General features: G+C 45.5%; 1 long non-coding RNA gene across 2 annotated transcripts in view; it reads left to right on the plus strand.

The window, feature by feature from the left end:
• The window catches only part of LOC104874516, a 77,619-nt gene extending 53,191 nt beyond the window's left edge, over positions 1-24,428 (plus strand). For both annotated transcript variants that reach the window (XR_783757.2, XR_002025959.2), the window contains 2 exons: positions 6,718-6,828; positions 22,469-24,428. This is a non-coding gene — a long non-coding RNA (uncharacterized LOC104874516). The remainder of the gene's footprint in view (positions 1-6,717; positions 6,829-22,468) is intronic.
• Positions 24,429-24,652: the final 224 nt, after the last annotated feature.

Raw genomic sequence — 24,652 nt, forward strand, 5'->3', positions numbered from 1 at the left:
ACAGCAAAGAACAAGCACCTTGTTTATAGGTGGGAGAGTCTTGAATTAGGGTTTCATAACGTGCTGAAGGACCTGCACATTCGTTTTAAGAATAACATCAGTATGGAATCCTCCAAGCTGCTTGACATGACATGTTCCAACATACTTTCAACTTATCTGCCTTCAATTATCTTTTAAATAGCAAAGCTGTATATAAACGAGTCTGTTTACTTTGGAAGGCTGATGAGAGGAGTAACGCGTGCCATTTCTATCATCCGACATGTCTACTTCAGCTGCATGGAGACAGTGTTCAGTTTTGCAGTGGGATTAGCATGTGGAGACAGCCACTTGTCCAAGTGAAGGCATTCTTGGCTTCTAGAGCCCTTAGAATGCTCCTTTTTTGGGAGTGGGTGGATTTCAGACTTGATTTACAGTTAAACAGTGGATCTGGTTCTCGCTAGATGATTATTTTTCAGCTTCTATGTTTGAGGAAATAGTTGAAAAGGTTGAGGGAATGGGTGGGCATCTGGGTGGATAGTTTTGGGTGTCACAGGTGGCTTCTTCTTTTGTTGGGCTGGTTGAATCTTCTTATAGAAAACAGCCATGTCCTGATGGTGGGGTTCCTTTAAAATTCTTCTCCCAGCTTTCTGGAGTGCACTAGCTATTGTCTTCCTGTGTGTCAACATGTCTTCTCTCTTGAGTATGGCCAACTGGGCAGCTTCCCTTCAAATGCAATCCAGCCCCCAAAGGGCAAATATTTTGGTCATCACTTATGTGGGTAATTACAGATATTCCTGCTGTAATTTATTAAATTATAGGAAGTTGAATTTTTCTTAGTTGTGGGTTTTGATTACAACAAAGAGTTGCCTGACTGGTTCTAGTGCCTGGTTCCCAAATCTCTCGCAGTATGTGAGTATCAGACTTTACATTGAAGCTCTCTTTGTTTCTCCATAATCTGAATGGATTGTGGGTGGAGAGAAGGAGTTTAAACTTGAAAACGGAAGGAGGATTCTGCAGGCAGTTTTTGTCTTAGTGCCACTGAAGTGTTTTGTTGTTTGTAAATTCCCTCCCCAACTCAGATTCTGCAGCTGACTACCAGTTTACCATGTGCCTTAAAGATAATTATTGTGAGAATAAAGGTGAAACCATTTCTCTGCCCTTTTCCCCAGTGTACTGGTTTGTAAACAGAAGGTTCTAGGAAAGCACAATTAAAATGCAAGAAAAGAAGGAAGTGATGCATCTTAGTTGTGCTTTGCTCCAAAAATTGGATTTCTTTTTTAATGGTAATAATATGTTTTTCTCCTCTTAATTAATTCACACTGCATAAAAGAGGTTAAAGTAAAGTCACTAAAGTATAGTGAAATTGAATGTGGTAATTGAAACACAGTCCGACTGTCGACTGTGCATGTGTGTGTGTTGAAACTTTCCACATAAGGCATAATCAGTGTTTGGCAATGCATTTTTTTGTTTGTTTTTGATTAGAGCAAAATATAGCTTCTCCATATGGAGCAGAAGTAAAGAAATTTAAAACTCATATGGGATTTACCTGGAGTCTGGCATGGCCAACTGAGATAAGATGATACAAGAGAAAGTCAACAAGAAGTTTTTTTTTCCATACTTAAAAAAAAGAACTTGTCTTTGGCACAGATATAAGTGGGAGGTATCTCTAAATTGACCCAGGCAAAGAGAGTTGGTGGTTATTATTATTATTATTATTATTTTCAGGAAGAAATCTTCAAAAACATTTTAAACAGGACTAGTCCTTTAATAAACAGAAAGAAAGTATTTGTCGTCTTTTCCTGAACACTTCCTGCAGTGTGGGCGATGTGTAACATTACTGGCCCAGTAGATCCACAAGCAGTTCTTGTTTTGGGGGTTCTTGTGTATCTGTCCCTGTGGGCACCTACGGCTTCTTATTTCTGCTAGCACAGTGAAATAAAATTTTCTATATGACATCTGTGTTGGTGTGAAAGTAATGATGTGTTTAAACAAATAGTTTTTATTAATGTAAATATACGTTAATGCCTATTCAATTAATAATATTTATAATTTTTATGATCAGATAGTATAAATTTAAAAGCAGTAATACATACCCGTTGCAGATCACTTACACAGGACAAAAGGGCACAAAGAAGCTATGGCAGGGAACAGTGACTGAGTCACTTTCCCATTGCTGGGATAAAATACCTGGCACCCAGAAAGTCAATGAAGAGAGGTTCATTTTGGCTCATGGTTTTAAAGAGTTCAGTCCATGGTTCTTACCTGTCTTGGTTCCAAAGCAGAAACAACATGGTGGAGGAAAGCTGCTCAACTCTTGGCAGCTAGGAAGCAAAGAAGGGAGGAGCTGGGGACAAGTATGCTGCCTTGGAGGTCACTTCCCAGAGACCACATGCAATGGCGCAGAGTAAACATTCTCATTCCAAAAGAGAGACGGAGAATAGAAAGTGAGATCAAAGTAAGGCTCTAACCCAAAAGGGCATCCATCAGATCTTGTGTTTCCATGTCCAGCACACAGGACATGTTGTGATGAGAAACAGAGAAATCAAGGGTGGAGCTGGGAGGAAAATAAACCCTTCCAGGACATAACACAGAGACTCCCCTCTTCTGAGCAGACCCCACCTCCTAACTGTGAGTCAGCTGTAAGTCCTTGTCATCCAGTCACTTTCCAGAAGCCCCACCTTTGAGCTCTTGAGGCTTGGGGTGGGGCGGGCATCTAGATATAAGCCATAACAGTAACTTTGGGAAAGCTGTTTATTGTTAGAGGTCTTTCCTTTCTAGCCCTCAGTGTACACATGACTTCCTCAAGTGACTCCTCCTCCATGGATAACTCTGGTACGTGCTTCACAAGGGGAGAGAATATCAAAAAATAGATGGAATCTGTGTTGTTTACCATTCTGTTTCTGGAACAAAACATCTCACACCCACACCTTAAGGGAAGACACATATTTTGGTTCACAGTTTCAGAGGATTCAGTTCATGATATACATCCCGTCAGATGGGTGTGCCAGAGAGAGCTGCTTATGTCATGGCAACTGGGAAGCAGAGTGAAGGAGGAAGAGCTGGAGTGGGGAGAGGAAGGGGCTGGAGACAGGAGGTGTTTTTACAGGGTTTGCCCCCAGTGACCTACTTTCTCAGCACATTCATCTGTGGAACCATTGAGAATTAACCCATTGATTCCAACAATTCAGTCACCTTCTAAAAGTACCCCCTCTGAACACAGGATTCTTTTGGGGGGGAATTCTTGATCCAGACCACAACAGAATGATTAGTGTGATATCCTTTTTAAGCAAATAGAAATAACTCTGTATCACCAGGCATGGTGGCACATGCCTGTCATCCCAGCATTCAGGAGGCTGAGATAGGAGGATTGCTGTGAGTTCGAGACCAGCCTGGGCAACACAGTGAGTTCCAGGTCAGTCTCAACTACATAGTGAGACCCTGTCTCAAAAAAAAGGCTCTGTGTCATCTCTCTCCTAGGAATAATTACCCTTGGAGTTACAGGGTTAGGCAGCAGCATGGGGGCCTGTCACAGCAAGTCCAGGAGACTGGTTTCTCTTGGAGTTATGCCATGTATGGGCCCTGGTGACTCTCTGCTGTGGCTCTGACCATCTCCTAAATGAAAGTCTTCCTTCTACTTTACTTTTATATGTACATTTTTTTCCTGTATCTGTTTTGTCCATCTGTCTATCCATCCACCCTAAGACTGAATGTTTGTCTTCATCCCAAATCAGTGTGTTGACGCTCTGACCCCTCCAATAGAGTGGTATTTGGAGAGTGAAGCCTTTAGGAAGAATTAAGTCATGAAGATGGAACACTCTAGAATGGTGTTAGTGGCCTTATTAGAGGAGAGAGGAGAAATCTCTTCCTTCTCCCCGCTTCCCTCTCCTTCCTTGTCTTTTTCTTTCCTCTCCTCCTTTCTTATCTATCTATTTTCTCTACCACATAAGGTTCCAAGAAGATTGAAACCCAGGAAGAGAACCTTTATCCAATCCTGACCTTTGGCTGTGCTGGCAATCTGATCTTGGATTTTTAACTTCTAGAACTGTGAAAAAAAAGTTTCTGAGGTATAAGCCACCCAGGCTGTGAGGTTATATTACAGAGACTCAACTGACCAGGACACTATACACTTGTTAGTGGGTATTTTTATGAAAATACCCAGGGTCTAGGCACCTAAGACGCAGACAATCCAGTGATCCCACCTAGGACTTCATCTTTGGGACCTAGAGCTCAGATGCTGCCTTGGCTAGTTGGGAGCCTATTTAGGTGGACATTACACAGATGCAGAGGGCCTTCCTAGAAAGAAACTTGAACCTTAAGACATGTTTCCCTTTTAGTTTCAATTGTTAAAATCTACAGGATGGACTTGGGGTAGTGCTAACCATGTTAGGGGTCAGCAAAGTATAAAGAAACGTTGACATGTGATGAAGACTACATGACGAGGCTGTGACTCAGGGAAAGTGCTGGGCAGGAAGACGTATCAGGGACGTTTGGCTCTGCCTCTGCAAGGGGCTCTGCTCTGAGTCTGTTGAAACTCTGTTGTCATTGTGGTGATTGCTGTCTTCCGTGATAGAAGTGGCCATGGCATGAATCCAGAGGGTTGAGCTTTGGGAATGGAAGCCCATTGGGCCTGCGTGGTCCTCCTCACCCTGAAGAGCTCTTTTCCTGGGCACAGGCTGAGCTGAAAGTTCTGGCAAGGGTCAGAGGAGGTGTCGCCTTTCACATTTACCTCTGTGGTCCCTTGGCTCTAGTGGTGGCCACAGTGCTGAGCCAGGACAGGAAGAGCACTAAGAGAATGACCCGCTCAGGAGGCACCCGCAGGTGGCATCAGGTGTGGACACCAGGTGTCACGAGAGCAGTCACCATGGAGAACCCTAGCCTAGGAGGGACACATGGTCTTGAGTCTCTACATGATGAGAACTACTGATCTGTGTTGAACCTTTGTGTAGAACAAGCCTTGTGGGAATCATTGGAGAAGACTGGGAGGCAAATTAGAAGTAGACTAGGAGACTTGGAGTTGCATTTTATTTTATTTTATTTCTTTTTTGGTACTGGAGATTGAACTTGGGACCTTGCACTTGCGAGGCAGGTGGCAGAACCACTGAGCTACATCCCCAGCCCCGGAATTGCATTTTAAGCTTTAATGTCAAGTGACATCATATCTGAATCTGGGAATGAAGACATGAGTCCCATATTTGCACTCACTGGCCACCTGCAAAACTTTGGATGTGCCTATTTCTCCCAATCATTCAGGGTTTTTCAGAATCCCAAGTTTGAATAACTTTCTCAACAGCGTGACCTGTGGATGGGATGAGATACATTTTCTGAGGCGCTCGGGGGGAACCAATGAGAACATCAGACACATCACAGAGTCCAGTTGTGGAGGTGACCTCAGGGTGCATATGAAGGAGAGCACAGCATGGCCTTGGAGTCAGAGGCCAGCGCCCAAGGCCTTGTTCTGCTCTTTCTGCCTGTGTGATTTTGCTCAAATTATGTAAACTTCCAAATTGTTCAAAGTATTTAAACTTCTGAGTCTCATGTTCTTCATGTGTAAGACAGTGTTTTGTAGTGCCATCCGTATTTTGTAGAGCACCTGTGAGGATTAAAAAAGATCATGAGCATCAGCCAATCTGAGTCACAAGCACCAGTTCCAGGTGGTTATTGTAATGATTTGTATGCTAGCAGATTAATTGTTCGCCTTCTTATTTCACCAGGGTTCAAATTTATACTGTGATGATTATTTTTAAAGATTCTTCATATTAAAAACAAAAAGCAAAGGAAAAAGAACAGAAAATAGCTTGGCATGGTGTTGCACGCCTGTAATCCCAGCACTCGGGAGGCTGAGGCAGGAGGATTGCTGTGAGTTTGAGACCATCCTGAGCTACAAAGTGAGTTCCAGGTCAGTCTCAACTACATAGTGAGACCCTGTCTAAAAACAAACAAACAAAAAAGGGACAGAAAATAACCTGTGACACCAACTTTCTCCATGTACCTTGCACAGTTACTGGTGGGCAGCTGCACCTTGGCTTAAAGTAGTCACATTACAGAAATGCACAGTGTTAAAGCAATGTGAGTAACATCAGAACAAAAATGTTTGTCAGAGAAGTAATATTTATTTCAATAATTTTTTTTCTAAAAGTTACATTTACACATACAGTAAATTTAAAGTAGAAGAGGCAACCAGAACAAACCCGGAAGGAGAGGAACACCGAGGGCGAGGCCTCCATGAGCTGGCTCACATCTGGACAGTGCTCGAGTTTTGTGCAGAGTTTTTGTTTGAGTGCTAATTGTTTGAAAGAACAATGAACCTGGCATTTGAAATAGTATACTGTTACGGAGGTATACTGCTATGTGTTTCAGAATTGTGCTTAATACATTTAAAAATTACTGTAAGAGTATTCTGTCGCCCTGGAGAAACTTTGGAAAGTGTAAATAGAAAATGTAATCGCCTGTAATTTCATCAGAGATAACTACTCTGACTTAAGAAATGTATTATGCATATATTTAAAACAAAAACATAATCATGCATTTATAATTTGCATTTCTTCAACTAAGCAATATATTTTGAACATTAACCTGTGCCATATAACTTTCTATTTTATTTTTATTGTCACAAACTTACATTATAGGAACAAACCATAGTTTAACCAGCTGAGTATTATTAACCTTTCAGCTTTGTGCTAGTTTTCATCCATTACAAACACGGCTGCAGACATTTTTGTGATTGTGATTTTGTTTCAGATGAACTTTGGATCAAGTGTGATATGCAAAATTCCAAGGACTGTTTGATACATTCTGCAAGTTGCCCCCCAAAGAACGTTACAGTGTGACACTCCTTCCTCTAGTGCCTTGGTGAGTACTTTTCTGTTTCTTAACACTGCTGGTTATGATTCCTGTTAAAAAATTCTATATAGGTCAAATGCTTAGTTATACACTTGTCATCATTAGTTGTGTGATTGGCTATACCTTCCTGTTTGTTGTTGTTTATTCCTAGCTGGCCAAGGTGTCCTTCAGGACTGTGCAGATGGTAAAGTGTAGGGTTCAGGGAGGTGAATATAGAAAATGACTATGCTGTTTGCTTTTGTGGTTTTGTCAACTTAAGGGTTTACTTTTCATAGCCCCTCTTTGTACAGATCCCATACAATTCTTTTAGTGAGTATTCATATTTTAAATTGCAAAGGAACTGAAAATTGATTTCACTTGGAGGTTCCAATGTTCAATTGAATCCGTGATTTATGCTGGTTCAGGAAGGGCTTGCCAAAGTTCAGGATCCCATAAAGGTGTATCACCTTGCATTATTCTTGCTCCTTTCATCTGCAGAGCAGGTGGAAATAGGCAGAATAAATGTAAATATTGTTATTCATCATCCAGAATCCTTGGATGGGGAATGGAAATGGCCTTTCAAGTTCCAGTTCCACAACCTCATCAGTTCAGAGAACTTCAAATTTCCCCAGGCGACCTGGCACAGCAGGAAGATTTCAGATTTAGTCTTAGAAATGTGGGTTTGAATCCCGATTCTGCCACTTACAAATGTAAGTAGAAGGAAAATGTACCCAACTTTGGGTAGCGTCAGTGTTGCCAGCTCTTGAACTGTGGTACTTGTTCTGTCGGAGGTCCCTTTCTTCCCTGGCCCTTGATGGCTTTCCAGGGTCACTTGTAACCTTAGCTGGATAGAGCTGCCTAGAGCCTTTTTCTGCTGGTTATTTGTCATATTCTCTGTTCACTGGATCCTGATTCCTCTTCGGGTTGGCGTTTTGAAGCATGGCATTTTAGGTTACATCATTTGAATTGAAGAAGGACTAGGGTGAAACAAGGTTGTGACCGCTCACTGTGCTTTGGTGGTGTCCAAGCAGAGGCCACCAGGAGCCCAGCTGTAATCGGAGAGTTGGACCTGGGGAAGAAGACCCCACAGTGTGGTGAAGCTGAGGCACTCAGTGAGTGGCTGTCCAGAAAAGTCTGGCTTTGGGGCTGGACTGGGGGTTGGGTCAGGAAGTGTCTTTGTCGGGACTGGGTGCTTTCAGAAACCAGCATAGCTCTGTGATGACATCTTCTTCACAACACTTCCAGGGGGCGAAAGTAAAGTGAGGCCGACACCCAAAGGGCAGAGGAAGCAGCAGGAACTCACATCAGCAGGACGTGTCTGTGGTTGGCACCATCGTTTGTCTTTTGCTCAGAGAAGAAGGTGGGGTCTGCTCGCTGTTTCTCGTATCACGTTGTGGTCACTGATGCTGGCGATGTGGAAGCCTTTGATATCCAGCAAGATGTCCACTCCCAGGGCTGATGCTCTTTGCTGTCAGGCAGCTTTCTGTCTTTGCGGCAAACACCTGAGGAAATCACCTCAGGGAAGGAAGGGCCCGTTTTGGCTTGTGGTCTCAGAGGTTTGCACCCTTGCTTGCTGGGCCCTGTCACTTTGGGCTGTGGTGACACAGAGCACATGGTGGGAGCCCGACGTGGAGGAGCTGCTCACCACAAAGTGTCCAGGAAGCGGAGAGGGAGGCCCGGGGCCCCTAGATCCCCTTCAGGGCCAAGGCCCTTGTGACTGACTTCCGCTGGTCCTGTTGCCTGAAGGCTCCTGCCACTCCTATGGCTCCTCAGGCTGGTGACCTGGCCTTTAGCACAGGACATTGGTGATTTCTCCATTCAGCCCCCTTCCCTCCTATCTTCTGTGTCCTCTGTCTTCCTGTTGGAAAGGGAGTTGAGCCATAGCAGCTGCTGCAGCCTTTCTGTGATCATGAGGACAGGGTGGAAGTCATCTCAGACCGGGCGTCTTAGATCTGCAGAAGCAGTCTGGTGTTGCCAACTCTGAATTTCTCATCATGGGAAAAAGTACACCCTAATTTAAAAAATATACCCCGATTTTTACCTGTAGCTGGGAACATCCCTAAGAATTAGGATTCCTCTTTGTTATTTCTTACACTAGGCACTGTCTGACCACTTAGTATTTGTGATGGCTCAAGCATATTTCACGTGGAAGTAGAATTTGGCATTTACTTCTCCTTTTTAGAAATCAGGCTTAGGCTAAGTGAATGAACTACTGTTCTTTCTGTTTTATAAGTTTCAGACACAGGTACCTTCTGAGCTTTAGAAACTGCTTTATAAAAAGAAAGTGTTAGAAGCCATCTAGATTATTTCAGCAGAAAGAAGTGTGGATGTGTTTGCGGACTGGATTATACGGTTGTGAGCTTTATCGCTGGGTAATTGTGGCTTCACATCAGGGTGGCCCCAGTCCCCTTTGGGACGTGTTAAGCCTAACAGTGGACCAGTTGGTTTTAATGATTATTGACTTAGAGGTAAAAGAGCTCCTGTCCCCCTAGGGGGATAATTCCCTGGTTTCTCACTGCCACTGTGGTTAGGTTAGACCCTGCCAGACAAAACAATGACCGGTGAAAACTGATACCATGTTGGGAGGTAACGATGAGGAGAGTGGGCAGTTACTACTGATACTCAGGGGCAGGAAATGAAGCCACAGGGCCAGCTGGGTCCAGGGCATAGCCGATGTCAGCTGGAGTTCTTAATGAATACGTGCCATGTGCTGGGAAACTTCCTGGATTGATAGCTGGTATTTATATATTTGAAATCTGTGCCCCTGAGTGGGGTGGTGCACAGCTGTAATCCTAGCACTCTGAAAGGCTGAGGCAGGAGGATTGCAAAGCAAGTTAGAGCTAATCTGGGCAACTTAGAGACTTAGTGAGATCCTATCTCAAAAATTTAAAAGTCTCAGCAAGAAGGTCCTGGGTGTAATCTCTAGTATCGCACGTGTACACACACACACAAGCTCCAGTGGTCAAAATAAATTTTACTCTGTCCAGTAACTGTTAGTTATCCTACAGGTGCTTCACTTAAAAAGTTCCAGCAACTTAAACATAGGTAAAAAGTAATCATTCAAGCAATGATTGAAAATGTGTGACAGTTGGGCACAGTGAAGGTTTCTCCTCTGAGACACATGGCGACAATACAAACAGCAAAACGGTTCACAACCTGAGTTTATACCCTACACTTGAAATGGTTCTTAGAGGCTGGTTTTCCTCCAGTTCCTGTAGGCAGATGACAAACACACATCCGAGCTGTGTGCAAACTGGGCTCCTCAGATGGTTCTTCCTTATGGGTCTGTGCCGAAACTCGGATCTCCATGCTTCGTGCTGGGTCCTGTGTATTTCCACTCGGTGTGACTCGCAGAGGTTTGTTAAGGAGGAACATGTGGACCCCTCCCTGTGTGGCCTCGTTTGGCCTGATCATCGCTGTGCGGACTCCCCAGACTTCCTTAAACTCGGCATTTCTGCAGGCGGTTCACTTTTTGACAGGGTCAGCAGCCCTGCCTGGAAAAGATATCGTAAAACAGAGTTAGAAGTGTGCTTGGTTTTCTTAGTTTGGGATTTTTACGGTACTGTTGATCTTCCTGCAAAATTAAGTTCTGGCAAAGTATGTGTTTGGAGGAACTTTTTATTTTCTCTGAGAGAATAAATGAATGGAAAAGGATTTTACTAGGAAGTTCTCTCTACATCCGAGGGTCAGGAAAGTGGCTGTTGTGATTCAAAAACATAAATATTAAGTTGGACGCGTTAAAGTTGCTTTGAGAAATAAGGGAGGGAATGTAAGAGGCGTGAGCTTCCTTCTCTGGATTGATGTTTGAGATAACCGCTTCGAGGAAGTAGGGGTTTCCCTGGGAGACAGGAGCAGGAAACGTGTCTGAAGTTGCCAGGACTTAGACCCCAAGGCACCGAATGGCACCCTGCAGGCTGAGGCTGTGTCCTGGAGTTGCCATCCCTCAGGCTGCGTGGTAGCCCGGAGCCTGACCTCCTTGCTCCCCATGCTGCCCTGGTGGCTCCTTGTTTAATACGCACTCACCAGGTGAACGAACGATGGGGCCCTGAGGAATTTTCAGAAAAGTAGTCATTAGTTAAAATTGAAATTTCAGGAATCTCACTGAGCGTAGAAAAAGAGACAGCGTTACTTTGCTAGTGTTGCTGTAGCCAGTTACCTCCAGCAGTAGCTTCAAAAACAACGCACATCTCTTGTCAGTCTTCTAGGTCACACGCGCACTACACGTCTCACTGGACTAAGTCAAGGTGCTGTCAGGGCGTCCTTCCTTCCTGGAAGTCGTGATCGCATCCTGATAAACTGAATCACTTCTGCAGGAGCCCCTCTGCTGTGCCCGTGACAGGCTCTGAGAACAGGATGTGCTGTCTCCTGGGGTTGAGGGCACTGCATCTTCCCAGGACCAGCAGGAAAGGAGGCAGGGACAGGAACACGGCTCCTTCACGAACCCATTTTGCTTTTTTCTTTGACAGAGAAGGAGGCAACATGCTGCACCTTCGTTGTGCTCAGTTGTGACCAAATGGGTGACTTCTGGCCAGCAGGATTTATGCTCCCCCTGCACACCCTGCCCATAAATGCCTTCCAGGCACAGGTGGTCTCTAGGGCCTTCCTTTGCTCTCTTCTATCCTGGGATGGGGAGGGTTGTGGAGTTTCTGGCCAGAAGCAGCTGGATCCCCCTGCGGGACAGAGACCGCCACAAAGCAAGCTGAACCACGATTTGCATGAGAAATAGTCTGTGTGTGTGTGTGTGTGTGTGTGTGTTTGTGTGTGTGTGTGTGTGTGTGTGTTGTGTAGCTGCTGAAATTTGGAAAGTATTTGCTACTGCAGATGTTGTGTCCTGACTAATACAGAAATTTGTAGCAAGCAGTGGGGTGCCAATGTAACACAGATAAAAAGCAAAGCATTTGGTGGCAGTGACTGAGTATGTGGCCAGGAGGCAGGACCTTCACATCAGGGACTGACGTGCAAGAAGTTAGAGGAGAAAAGCCTACAGGGAGCTGCTGTCTGGAATAACGGGGAAGGCAGTGGTTCTCAAGCCTGGCTACGTAGTAGAATCACCGGGGTACTATTTTAAAACTATCCATGTTCAAATCCCCCTGCCACAGGTTTTAATTTAATTCATCTTTGTGTAAGACTCATGAATATTTTAAGTTTTTGAAAATTTCAGTAAAAGACATGTTGCTAGGAATACCCTTCCAAATCATTACCCTCATTCCGGCCATACTTATCCCAGTATTCCTGCCACTTCCCGAGGCAGTTCTGGAAGTCCTCTTTCGTGAGTGTCTTTACCTGACATGACCAGGGAAACGGTGAATGATGCTGCCCAGTGCCACCCACCAGAAAGGCAGGCTCATGAAAACATGATGTTATATCCTCATAACCTTGTCCACCAGCTGTGGCACCATATGGCTTTGGTTCTTCCCCCAAATCAAAATGATCATGAAAGGGACATATTCTGAATCGACTCGGGACATCGAGGCAGCTGTGACAATGCAACTAAAGACATTCGGGAAAGAGGGCTCCAGAGCTGCTTCCGAAAGGGGCAGGACAACAGGGTAAGTGGGTGGAGATGAGGACGCTGGAGGGGATTCACGACACTGTGCATATTTCGCTGTATTGTGTTCGAGACACTTAAACATTTGACCCCATTTTCTTTTGCTGTGGGAGGCGTTCACATTGTTAGTAAGATTTTAAGTATTTGTGGGGAGTCCAGTGTACAGCTGGTATTGAGGAGCAGAGCTCTAGGACGGCATCTGCAGCCTCTTCCGGCAGAGGGTAAATAGCAAACATTGCTGGCTTTGGTGTTGGGCGTGATGCCAGCTCTTTTGCCAGTGCTCAATTCTGCTACCATTTGATGGGGCGGCTGGGATGAAGCAATGGCTGCGGCCGGGGTGCAGGAAGATTATGTTGGAGACAGGCAGTGGGCTGGTAGGGACCTGCAGAAGGAAGAGTGCTGACCTGTGGAACCGTGGTTCTTCTATTGCTTTCAGAACTCCTTTACTGTTTAAAAACTGTAGAGGATCCCAACATTTTTTGTGTGGTATCCAGGAGTTACCATATGAAAATTAAAATGGAAAATTAAAAAAAATTAATGAACTGCAAATAACAATGACACGTTCATTATACTATATCATATTTTAGGATAATTTGCCAAATATTAATGAAAAGAACGGCATTGTTGTGATTTTGAAAACTCTAAATTGTCAGTCTTCATGGAAGACATCTAGAACCTAATTTGCCTCTTCGTGCGCTACACTGCAATGTTAGCTGCAACTGTGAAAGTCCAGTCTTCCGCAGGTGTGCAATGAAAGATAACACTCCTTCTTTTGAAGCAGTGTTTTAACATCTTTTTCGCTGATTGTAAATATTCTGTGATACTGCATCATAACACAGCAATGGTAGTTTTTTCCTTCCCTCTCCCACTGCTTCTTTCTCTTGCTCTTTTTCTTCGTCTTCCTCTTGTCTCTCTTTCCTTCCTTCCCTTTCTCTTTTCCCTCCCTCCTTCCTTCCTCCTCTTCCTTCTTCTTTCTGCCTCTCCCTCTCTCTCTCTTTCCTTCCTTCTACCAGGGAGTGACCCCAGAACCTTGTACATGCTATGTGTATGCTCACCACTGAGTAGAGCTCCCAAGTGATAATTTATTAAAAGTTTATCGCAGCATGGAATCTGAAACCCTATTTATGAACTTTTCACGTTTTATTGCATTATAATCCATTGCCTTCTTTGCATTTCATATGCATCTCTTACCTATGCATGGTTTTATGATATCTTGCATTTGATACATGGAAAATCATGCTTCACTGACTTATGCAGTTGCACATTTCTCTGTGTAATATTTTTTAAAACGTCTCATTTGTTAATATCACCACAGAAGTCTTTTATATATTCAGAAGCTGTCAAGCTCATGATGGTGGATACAAGTTCTCCAAAATTTTAATTTTTACTTGAAAGCTCAAACTTTGTCATTGGCAGTAAAGACTGTCAGGTTGTTTGCCTGCAAGTGACAGGCTTACTTCATATATTTTCAAGGAAATGACTGCCAAATTCCCAAGTTTGAATAACCACATTTTGTTTATCCCTTGTTCTTTCAAGAAGAAATGGAGTTCCGTGAAAAAGAGATGAGTTCAGTTTGCAGCTCAAACAGTGGCACACTGCTCCTTCTCGAGAGAAGCATCATGCTCTGTGTGCGTCCCTGGTGCTTACACATTCTTTCCTTCTGGTCCTACTGAGTATTGGAAGATCTGGATGACAAGGTTTAATAAAATAGATGGCTCTGACTATTACATCAAGGGCTTCTTCAGGTGGGACTTGTTTTCTAAGCTGGGAGAACTGCTTATGAAAAGTGTACCGTGTACAGCGACACAACACAGTGCTGTGACACAAAGACACAACTTGTGACATTCGTCTTGATTTGTGCTGAAGCCACCAGCAGGTTCACTCCATGCAAATACAGATGTCCAGTGACCTCCTGGTGTCATCATTACAATAATTTTCATCTCTCTAATCCACTGAAAGTGTCTTTGGGATTCACAGGGTTTTGCAGACCACACTTTGGGAACCATTTCTCTGGGAGATGCCTCTTAAAAGAATTTGTGTCTGTCGTGACAGTTGCCGTTGGCTTCCTTTGCTAAGGTGTTTCAAGGAAGCAATGAGTTCGGAAGGAACTGGCCAGTTTTCAGGCTGGATTGAAAACAATGAAATGCAACTGCCTCTATATGTGCAGTGCAGCCACAAAGACCAAGTGAAACTTTCTAGTTGAACAACATGTCTTAGTCCTGACGCAAAGGTCCGATGAAGGGAGACAGGGAGACAGAGAGGTGAAGAGAAGACGTGAGGATGAGGCAGGAATGCAATCGGCGGATGCCTGCCGAGGACTTGAAGAATTTGCATTGTCAAGAAGTCCAGAGCATCAGAGGTGAACGCCTTTGACCGCTGCAGCTTTGAGATTATCTCCTGGCTCTCATACGGAGGATTATGTGTATTTTAAAGTGGCCAGAGGGAATAAACAATAAGAACTAAAGGGAAGAGCAGAGGGCCGAGGTAGAAAGGGTCAAAGGAATCATCCACACTGGGAAGAATTAAAGTTTAATCAGAAACCTACTTTCTCCCCAGCAGAGAGGACTTTGTAAGGATTTTAGAATTGCAGGGAAGTAGCGAGGAGCCTTGCGTGTCCTGGCATTCTTCTTCAGTGGGGGCCTCACTTGGAGCGGTGTTGTCTCTGCACCCTCTTTCCTCTCACCGCTGCCACCCGGGGTCCAGTGGGGACCCGAGTCCTCCGGAGGTGGGGTGGCCGCTGCCCAGAGAGACCTCGAGCACTTTCTGTCCTGCAGCTTGCACTGGGCTATGGCATGAGTGAAGCAGAAATCTTCGCTCTCAACAACGGAGATTTCTGTTGCTAGGTTCTCACTGTAGGACAGACTGCTCCGAACAGAAGGGAGGCTCTTCCGCTGAACTTCATATGGAAACCATTGTTATCTCATGGGATCCGAACTCAGGCAGGGGCGAAAATGACAGTCTTTGAAATAAAAATCAGTGTGTTCTCATAGACTGGTGATAGGTGACAGCAGATTACGGGACAGCAAGGAGCCGGGGGTGTGTTCTAGCTTTCTGTGTTGGGTCAAAGTGGGCAGAAGTCACTGCCAGCCCTCAGAAGCACCCAGTGAGATTATCCACCTGCTGGGGCAGTGTGCAGGTTCAGAGCTTCGGACAGAGTCTTCAGAGGGGCCTGAGTAGGACTCATCGGCCTGGAGGAACGGGAGGAGGAGGGATAGGTGAAATTCGTTACCAAGATGATTTGGAGTGAGGAGGGCCGAGAAGTCACTTTAACAACAGAAAGAGTAGACTGCAAAAGAGTGACACTGAGAAGCCAGAAAAAAACTGACAGAAAAACAGATCACAGAAACCAAATAAGAATACACTTCTGAAGTGGGAGCATCAAATATCACAAAGAAGGTAAATATGATAAGAATTAGCAGCTTACTAGATTTGAAAATTGAAAGTACTGGTGTCCCTCATAAAGGCACCTTATAAGTTAGGCAGAACTCTTGAAGACATTGGCATAGGCAAAGGTTTTATGAACAAATCCTCAGTAGCACGGGAACTAGCAGAAAGAATCAACAACTGGGATTTCATCTTATTAAAAAGCTTCTGCACTGCAAAAGAAACCATCAACAGAATTAAGAGACAATCTACAATGTGGGAAAAAATTTTTTACCAGCTGCTCCTCAGACAAAGGGCTATTGTCTAGAATATATAAAGAACTCAAAACAATCAGCCCCCCCAAATATAAAGACCCAATTCAAAAATGGGCATCTGAAATGAACAGACATTTCTCAGACAAAGAAGTAAAAGCAGCAAGTAAAGATATGAAAAAATGTTCCACATCACTGGTCATTCGAGAGATGCAGATGAAAACAACACTGAGATTCCACCTCACCCCACAAAGAATGGCTGCTATCAAGAAATCAACCAATAACAAATGTTGGCGGGGTTGTGGGGAGAAAGGAACCCTTCTCCATTGTTGATGGGAGTGCAGACTGGTGCAATCACTATGGAAATCAATATGGAGATACCTCAAAGAGCTGGGACTAGAGGTTCCATTTGACCCAGCCATCTTCTTTTCTGGATATCTTTCCAAAAGAATTAAAAGAATCATACCAGAGTGATATATGCACACCCATGTTTATAGCGGCACAGTTTGTAATAGCTAAAACTTGGAAACAGCCCATTTACCCATCAATTGGAGATTGGATAAAGAAGATGGGGTTTTTCTATAAAACGAAATACTACTCAGCCATAAAGATTGAGAAAATAGATTCATTCATAGGAAAATGGATACATATTAAGGATATACTCCTAAGTGAAATAAATAAGTCACACGTGTAAATACCGAATAATTTCTCTGGTGTGAATAAACTGTAATAGTGCATAAGATCCTAATGAGATAACTAACTGACATTGTGAAATGGGAAGAAAAGGGCTAAAGGTGTAGGGAAAGTGGGAAGGGTAGGGGAAAGGTAATAAGGGAAAAAATATGAGAAACTTAAAAAATGGAAATAAAGTATTTATAAATGGGGAGGAGAGGGGGGTGAAGGGAGGGCAGGGACAAGGGGAAAAAATGAGAACCAAGACCTGTCATGTAAAGGTACAAGATCCCAATAATGAATGTAACTGTACTGCATACCTAAAATGTACCAATAAACTCAATCTAAAAAAAAAAAAGCCAGCTTCAGTGGTGTGTTCATTCCAAGTTCGGGTCATCGTGTGGTGTCTTTCAGTTTTATGGGTGGAAAACCTGAGAAGCATTAAATCCTGACCGAGGTCAACAGCACGTGCTGGAGTTGGCCTTGAGCATTGCCTGTCCAGTGGTGTGACTCATGTCCTTCCTCTCTTTCGAGCTGAATCTGAAAAGCTGCAATGCTGATTTGGACGTAGCTTTGAAGAGGACATTGATAACACAGGCCAAGGAAGCCCATGGAGACAGGGTCAGGGTCATAGGAGACGACTCGTGTTCTTGAACTTTCTGAGGGAGGGTTCTCGTCGTCTGCTGCCCGCCCGGCTGCGCCTTCCTCCACATCTCTGTCCATGTCAGCTCTCTCCTGCTGCAGCACCACCTGAAGTGACCAGCGCGTTATAAAGAGGAAAGGTTGATTTTGCTCATGGTTTGGGGTTTCCGCCCATGACTGGTTGGCCTGTGGTGAGCAGCGTGTCGGGGTGCAAAGGCGGGCAGAACACTCACCTACGGCCAGGAGCTGAGGAGGAGGCCGAGGTCACCCAGGCCCCTCCAAGGGCACCGTCCCCAGTGTGCACTGACCTCCCTCTGGCTCCAGTTTTAAAGGGCCTGGCTCTCCTAGTCACACTGCTCCGGACAAAGCCTTGGGAGACGTTTTAGACCCCAAGTACCGCACCCTTCCTTTCTGACGGTTTCCTTAGCTGGCACTATTGTCAAACAGGAGTTAAATTTTATGAGTGGGCATCTCAGTGTCATATTTCTTAAATGAAAGTATTTTGGTTTTAGAGCACAAAATATATTAATCTTCCAAAACATGTTCTTCCTCACTCTGTAATCTTTAAGAGTACAGATTTGATAGATTTGATAAGATTTGATAGGACCTTTTCTCTCTTGTAAAACTTAACTGGCGAGATCAAAGGCAAAAGAATTTAATAGTCACCTTTACATCTACCAGATGCCTCATTAGCAATTCAATATCATGCCAGCCCAGCCCAACACAGAGCCAAATGTTTTAAACAGCTTTACCCTCTGATTTTTTTAACCAACACAAAGGTTTGATGCTTCCTTGAATGCTGTCCTGGAGCACTATTTCAAAATAAGCTCTTTAGCAGATTAAGTGGAAGACAGGCAGGAGCCTGAGGAAACGCCTGCTCTGGGGAGCAAGATGCCAGCAGTTCTCATGTAGGAAATTTAGCTTTTGTTGATTCATGCAGTGAGATTTGGTGTGAGATGAAGGAAAGCAATTGGCATCATTCATTAAATTTTGTACAGAGAAATCTCTGCATCATGTGCTGACATTCTAATATGGAATTCTTTTTTCTCTTTCTTTCTTTCTTCCTTTTCTTTCTTTCTTTCTTTCTTTTTTTAACCGGGGATCGAACTCAGGACTTTGTACTTGCATGGCAGGTGGCGGCACCACTGAGCTAAATCCCCAGCCCTCTAATCTGGAATTCTTGTGGAAGTGTTTTCGTTTCGTTGTCCTGTTCTTAGCAGTAAGGACTCCCCAGTGTGGGACTGAGCTTCTTCGCTTCACGGTATACGTGATGTCTCCAACGTGCTGTCAGCATTATCGCGCACAAACTTTGTGTTGCCCACTTCAGCTACAACTTTTGATAGCACAATTCAGTGTTATTTGGCCCCTTGCATTTCTACAGCAGTGAGTTGTGTGGAGGTTACGTCCTTATTTGGTTGAAATTCTGTAGTAAAACAGAAAAATCATTTGTGTTCTCCGTTTGAAGGCCCTGCTGTAATGATGAGGAATGGAGAGATGACTTGTATGCAGGGCACTTTTTCCAAAGCCCCGTGTGCCCTCCCCCACGTACACGTTCAGTTTTACAGATAGTAAGTACCACTTGATTCCTTGCATTATCTTAAAACAGGGCAGCCGGTTCTAGATAATCTCCTCCAAAAAATGAATTGATTGAAATGAAGCAAGTCTAGCATCATCTTGAAAATCCAGATTATTTTTAAGTTGCATATGTGAATTTTTGCAGAAAGTAGTAGAAATAGGTAGCCATTACATTACCAGGTACATTACATAAAACATGGGGTATTGGGGTGTGTTGCCATTTTAAGAAATACCATTTTATAGCGCATACCATCACATAGAAAATTTAAAGAAAATAAAAACAATATATAAATGAATAAAACATAATTAAGCTTATTTGTGTTTCTAGACCAAGGTTATTTCTTTAGCAATTTTAAAACATTTTGTTTGGCTATTCTCAGAAAGACTTAAATTTATCTTATTCTAACAATTCAGAAGATCCCAAAGCATTCTGTTTATGAGAGTGAGTAGTATTTGGACAGGTGTAGATTTCCTTACATACTAGAAAGACAGGGTCACAACTTCCAAATTTCTTCTCAGATGTCCGGTCTGTTTGAAATATTTTACAAAGACAATGAAAATAGGGAATTTGCATACTGATTTTAATTATGCTTTTCTGAAATTTTTTTAAAAATAAAAAACATGTTACATTTTGTATGCAGGTGGAAAAAGGCTAAAGCTTTGGGCTTTGAAATTAGAACAGTTGTCCTTTGTAACTATGTAAAGAAAATGAAGCTAATGTTTGGAAGCATTATAATACTGAATTTTATTCATTCAAGAAATAACCATGTGCTCTGCGAGAGGGCTCCACCTAGGTACGTGGGGACAGAGGGTTAGCCACTCAGTGCTTTCTGACAGTCCAGGACTACCACTTCCCATCACTGTGAAGGAAGACCATTTGGGGAACATGCTGAGAGAAAGGAAAACCAGGAGCAAACAAAGTGGAAACTGCATGCCAATCAGTTACAATAATCACCATTTAAGTGGGCCATGACCAAAGGTGGCCGGTTAGTGGTGTCGGCCACGGTTCTGCAGAGAACCCACAGTGTCCGGCTGACCTCTCAGTAGTGGCAGGGTAAACAACAAGATCCAGCGGGTTGATCTTGATGGCCATCCAGACATTCGGACATCTGCCCAGCAGCTGCTAGTGCCGTGGGGAAGCGTGTGAAGGTGCAGTGCCATTGAACATCTGCGTCTGTTTCTGTCACACTGGACCGGTGAGGAGTCGATACCTTGCTTGAAACCCCTCAGGTTCACATGGGGTGAGGGCAGGGCAGGTGCACTCGGTATCTAGGAGTCATTGTTGATGGTGAGAATTCCGTATTATGAAATTGGAACCAGAGGAAAGATGGAGAACAGATAAGATCCTTATGGGCCACGATGCCCTCTGTGAAAGAAATGGGTGATTGGTGATATCCTGGCTGGAGCGGGGGAGGGAAAGAGGTCAAGGAGGACCTCTCTGGGGAGGTCACTCACACGGGCCGCCTGAAGGACGAGCTCCTGGAAGGAATCAGGGAAGAGAGCTCTGGGTAAAGAGCTGAGAGGACGGAAATAGGTGGTGAAATGCGCTCACTGATCAGGAGAAAGGCGCTTCTACAGGGAGGCTGCTCTGGCTGGGAAGACCGCTTGTCCACGGCTGGGTGTCTCTCGTGCTGTGGCACTTGCCGCCCCCAACAGCGGGGCCTCTTTCTCACCCTCCATGATAACTGAGGGCTGGCTGGGGCACGCTCTGTCCTCCTCACCCCAGGACCCACAGTTCAGGTGGCAGCAGAAGGAGATGGCGTGGCATGTGGTGTCCAGGCTCCCGAGGCTTGCATACTTGTCACCTCCGCTCGTGCCTCATGGGGCCAGAGCAGTCACTCCACTCACATTGCCAAGGAAGAGTGACCCTCCCTCCGGTGTGCCTGGAAGGGGCAGAGCTGGAAATCCTGGCCACACGGCAGGTCTCCTGCAGAGGTCAGTGAGCAGTGTGGACGGGGATGCGCACACCCGAGTCGTGAGTGTGACTGACTGGTTGTGTGCGCGTCTCCAGGGAGAAAGTCCGTTGTTCTAATCAGACTCTCAAAGGATCAGGGTCACAGCAGCGATTAGAAACTGCTGGACCGGCTGGAGATTGTCCTGTAAACATAATTACTACACAAGGCAGTCTGCGGCCTAAGAGGCTGGAGGATTAAAGAGTTGTGCACTTGTGCGTGCGCGTGGGGATGAGATACAACAGAGCAAGCGCGTAAAAGGTGGAAGCCGGGGATCAGCATGCTGGGTGAGAAGTGCCCGAGTGTGAGGTCCCAGGATGCTGCAGGAGGCGGCGTCTTGTATCCTGCGTGCCCGTCACCTTAACGTGGGGATCAGAAGCCATCGCGTCTTCCTGACTTGGTGGGGAGGGGTCAGTCCCTCAGGGCTCAGCCGGATGGGAGAGAAGGACAGGGCTCTCCTGGGTGATGTCTGACCAGGGGTCCCTCCTGAGAACAAGGCCTGATGGGGCCTGGAGAGTGTGCTTTCCTTAGGAAGAGCTGCATGTGGGGACAGGTGACCAGGGACAAGTCGACAACCAGCAGCTAGGAGGACACTGCCAGTGCCAGCGACCATGGGTTTGTCAGGGTGGCAGTGACTACGAGGCTGCGATTCTCAATTCTGTGTCCTCAGCTGCCTGAGCAGGAGCTGAGGAAGGCATAGGTGGATGGGATGGGGCAGCTGCAGGTTTTACTGATGACCTGAAATTCAAGAGCCCCCGAAGTTTTGCCCATGGGCAAAAATAACCAATTTCACTTTTAATTTTAAAGAATAAATTGGAGGCTGGGATGTAGCTTCTTGCCTAGCACTTTGAGTTCCACCCCCACCACACACCTCAAAGGATAAAAAACAGACCCAGAAGGTTGGTCAAAGCTGGGCATGTTGGTGTACATCTGAAATCCCAGTGCTAGGGAGGCTGAGGCAGGAGGATCAATGGAAGTACAGAGCCAGCCAGCCCGGACTACATAGTGAGTTCAAGGCCAGCCTGAACTACATCGTGAGGCCCTGTCTCAAAACACCAAAACCAAAGCAAACCCAACAAAAGAAGTTGGTAATGTGAGCAGGAGGGATGTGTGGATATAACCAGTTACCCTTTGTGACTTGTGGTAGGAGCACCCTGTACACCTGCCCTGTGTTTTGAGCTCATAGCTGATACAGGCCCCAGAACTGTGGTGAGGAAAGAGATGCGCAACCCACTTCTTACTGCTTAAGTAAAACGCATCATGCTCCAGACGTGTGAGGTTTATTTGCTCCTAATCCTCCTCTACTCCACTGGTAAAATCTGGCAGAAGAAAGGTAAAAGCAAAAAATGAAAACTCTAAGAATATAATTACATGCTCAGAGAGAGAATTGCTTGGCTCAGCACCTTGCTATTAATTAGAATGCTATAAATTTTGCTGCCTTGCTGATCTTAAGACTTGGTATTTAGAGGAACCAGAAAGACAAAAAGGAGATCTTCTGCGGGAGCTCAGGTCTAACGCAGATCTAAGGCGGACATAGTACCCTGTTGCATTGTTCCTTCCCGAATCGCTGCTCATATGCCCGAATGGTGCCATTTCTGTGAGATTGCATCAGGAGCATTTGATAAAAATGGTTCTGCTCTTCACAGAGGCAGAGTATGCACACTGAAGGCGGACACAGTCCAGGGAGCCCTCCTGGCTTCCCCAGCAGTGAGCTTTGGAATCTGCCGTTGATTTCCTGTCTTCAAGAGGAAGTTCCGTCTCTTCTGTACCTGCTGACGGCTAACGGGCCCGGCGGCGAGCCCCGCCTGAGCACCCAGAATTACACGTGAAGTCGGAGTGCAATGCGACTCACGTCCTCCCTCCACAGAAAGAAGTTAGGGAGGCCAGCAGGTTCGAATTCTCAAAGGAGACGGCTGCTCTGCATGGCTCTTCCCCAGAAGCTCCTCTCTCTGAATCTCAGTTGTTGGTAACTAGCAGGTTTTCTCTCCAGGAACCAAGATAATTTTTTCCTCGCTTCTGGCCCACCAACTCGTCAGCTGTCTCAGCTGAGGCGGCGCTGCCAGACTGAGTAACTGGAGAATCTACTCGACTATTTATTTTAGAGTATGATAATTTGAGGGAAAATGAAAATTGTCAGTTTTCCATTACACCCTAAAGCTCTCAGACCCGGTTATCTTATCAGACCTAAAAAAGCACGCTACTACAGAAAGCGGTGTAAACAGGTGGGGATACCAGGGAGGAGGGGAGATGTCCGCTGCGGGCAAGCGCTGTGCTCAGGGCAGGGCGACCCCAGGCCTCCTTGTGCGGCCCTAGGATGTGGTGACCTGTGGATGTGGCCAGTCCCACGTGAACCCCGGGCAGAGGTCTGTGCTCCAGGGGCCAGAACTGCGAGTTTTAAAAGTCCTGTACTGGCCTGCTGCGAGATGTGCCTCGGGGTGGAGATCCTGGGGCTGGAGACCCCGGGCAAGCACATGCTCAGTTCATCTCTGCACACTCAGCCCCAAGCCGGTGCCTGGCGATCACTAAGATCCAGCCCATGCTTATTTTAACACATTCTCAGAAAAGTCACACCCTTTAGAAATCCTGCTAGGTAATCTCTTTTCTCTGCTTGCAGTGTTCCAGGGTTTCTCGTTTCTTCCTGAACAGGTCAGGCAGATGGGGCTTACTGTCTCCATGGACAAGTGTCCCGCTCTCCCCGCTGTCCTCACACCCGGCCCTGCCAGCTCTGCCCTTCCCACGGGAGATGGGCCACCGCTTGTTCCTCATGCCTGGCTCCACACTTTCCAAAGTGATCCTCCTGCCTCAGCCCCCTGAGTGCTGGGATTACAGGTGTGCAGCACCACGTCCGGCTGATGTCCCTTTTCATTAAGTCACATTTCCACCCCTTTATAGCCCTGTTCCATCCTTGGCCCTCACATTACTCTTCTTATCTTTTATCCTGGACTTTCCCAACACTTGTTGCCTTCTAATGTCTTACTCTGTGATTTAACTGTTTCGTACTTGTTTGTTGTCTGTGTCCCCCTGGCTGGCACACAAACCTGCGAGGGTGAGGATTTTTATTGCTTTTGCTCATTGATATTCCTAGTTTCAGCCAGTGTCTGACACATAGAGGGTGCTCTGTGAATAACTGTTGAATGAACAAATGAATAGAGCCGGATCTGTGAAGCAAGTGAGCAGATAAATCTGAGAGTAAAAGAGTAAAGCGAGGTGCAGAGGCGAATGGAACATCGGTTGTGATAAGCTCGTGGAGGTGAACCTTGCTTTTCATTCGCGGAAGCCCTTGCAGTTCGCGATGAGCTCGGTCCACTTCCAGAGTCAAAGCTGCAGACTTCCAGCTTCTTTGGTGTCAAGCTTCCTCGAGTTAACAGTGTGTCGCTCGCTCCCTGAGGGATTCAGGTGAAGGACGCATGTGCGGAGTCTTTCATCTGGGCCGGAGGCCCCTGCATTAGGAGCGCTCCTGCGGAGCCCACCCGGGTTATGGAGTGAGCGATCGCTGAGGACTTGATCCTCAGGTGATTTGAATGCATGCTGAAGTTCGAGAATTTCTAATTTCTCATTGCTGGGACACAATACCCAACACCCACAACTTAAGGAGGAGGGGTTTATTTTGGCTCACAGTTTGCAGAGGTTTCAGTCCATGGTCTGCCAGCTCCACAGCCGAACAGCATGGGAGCGGGGCCTGGTGGAAGAGGGCTGCTCACGGCATGGGGGACAGGAAGCGGAGAGAGGAGGGAGGTCTTCTGTGCGTGTGTGTGTGTGTGTGTGTGTGTGTGTGTGTGTGTTAGACGGGGAGGGAGGGAAGGAAGGAGGAAGAGAAGGAGAGAGAACGG

The sequence above is a fragment of the Fukomys damarensis genome, unplaced genomic scaffold (genome assembly GCF_012274545.1).
Source record: "Fukomys damarensis isolate Sample0158 unplaced genomic scaffold, DMR_v1.0_HiC HiC_scaffold_25, whole genome shotgun sequence".
Classification (NCBI taxonomy): domain Eukaryota; kingdom Metazoa; phylum Chordata; class Mammalia; order Rodentia; family Bathyergidae; genus Fukomys; species Fukomys damarensis.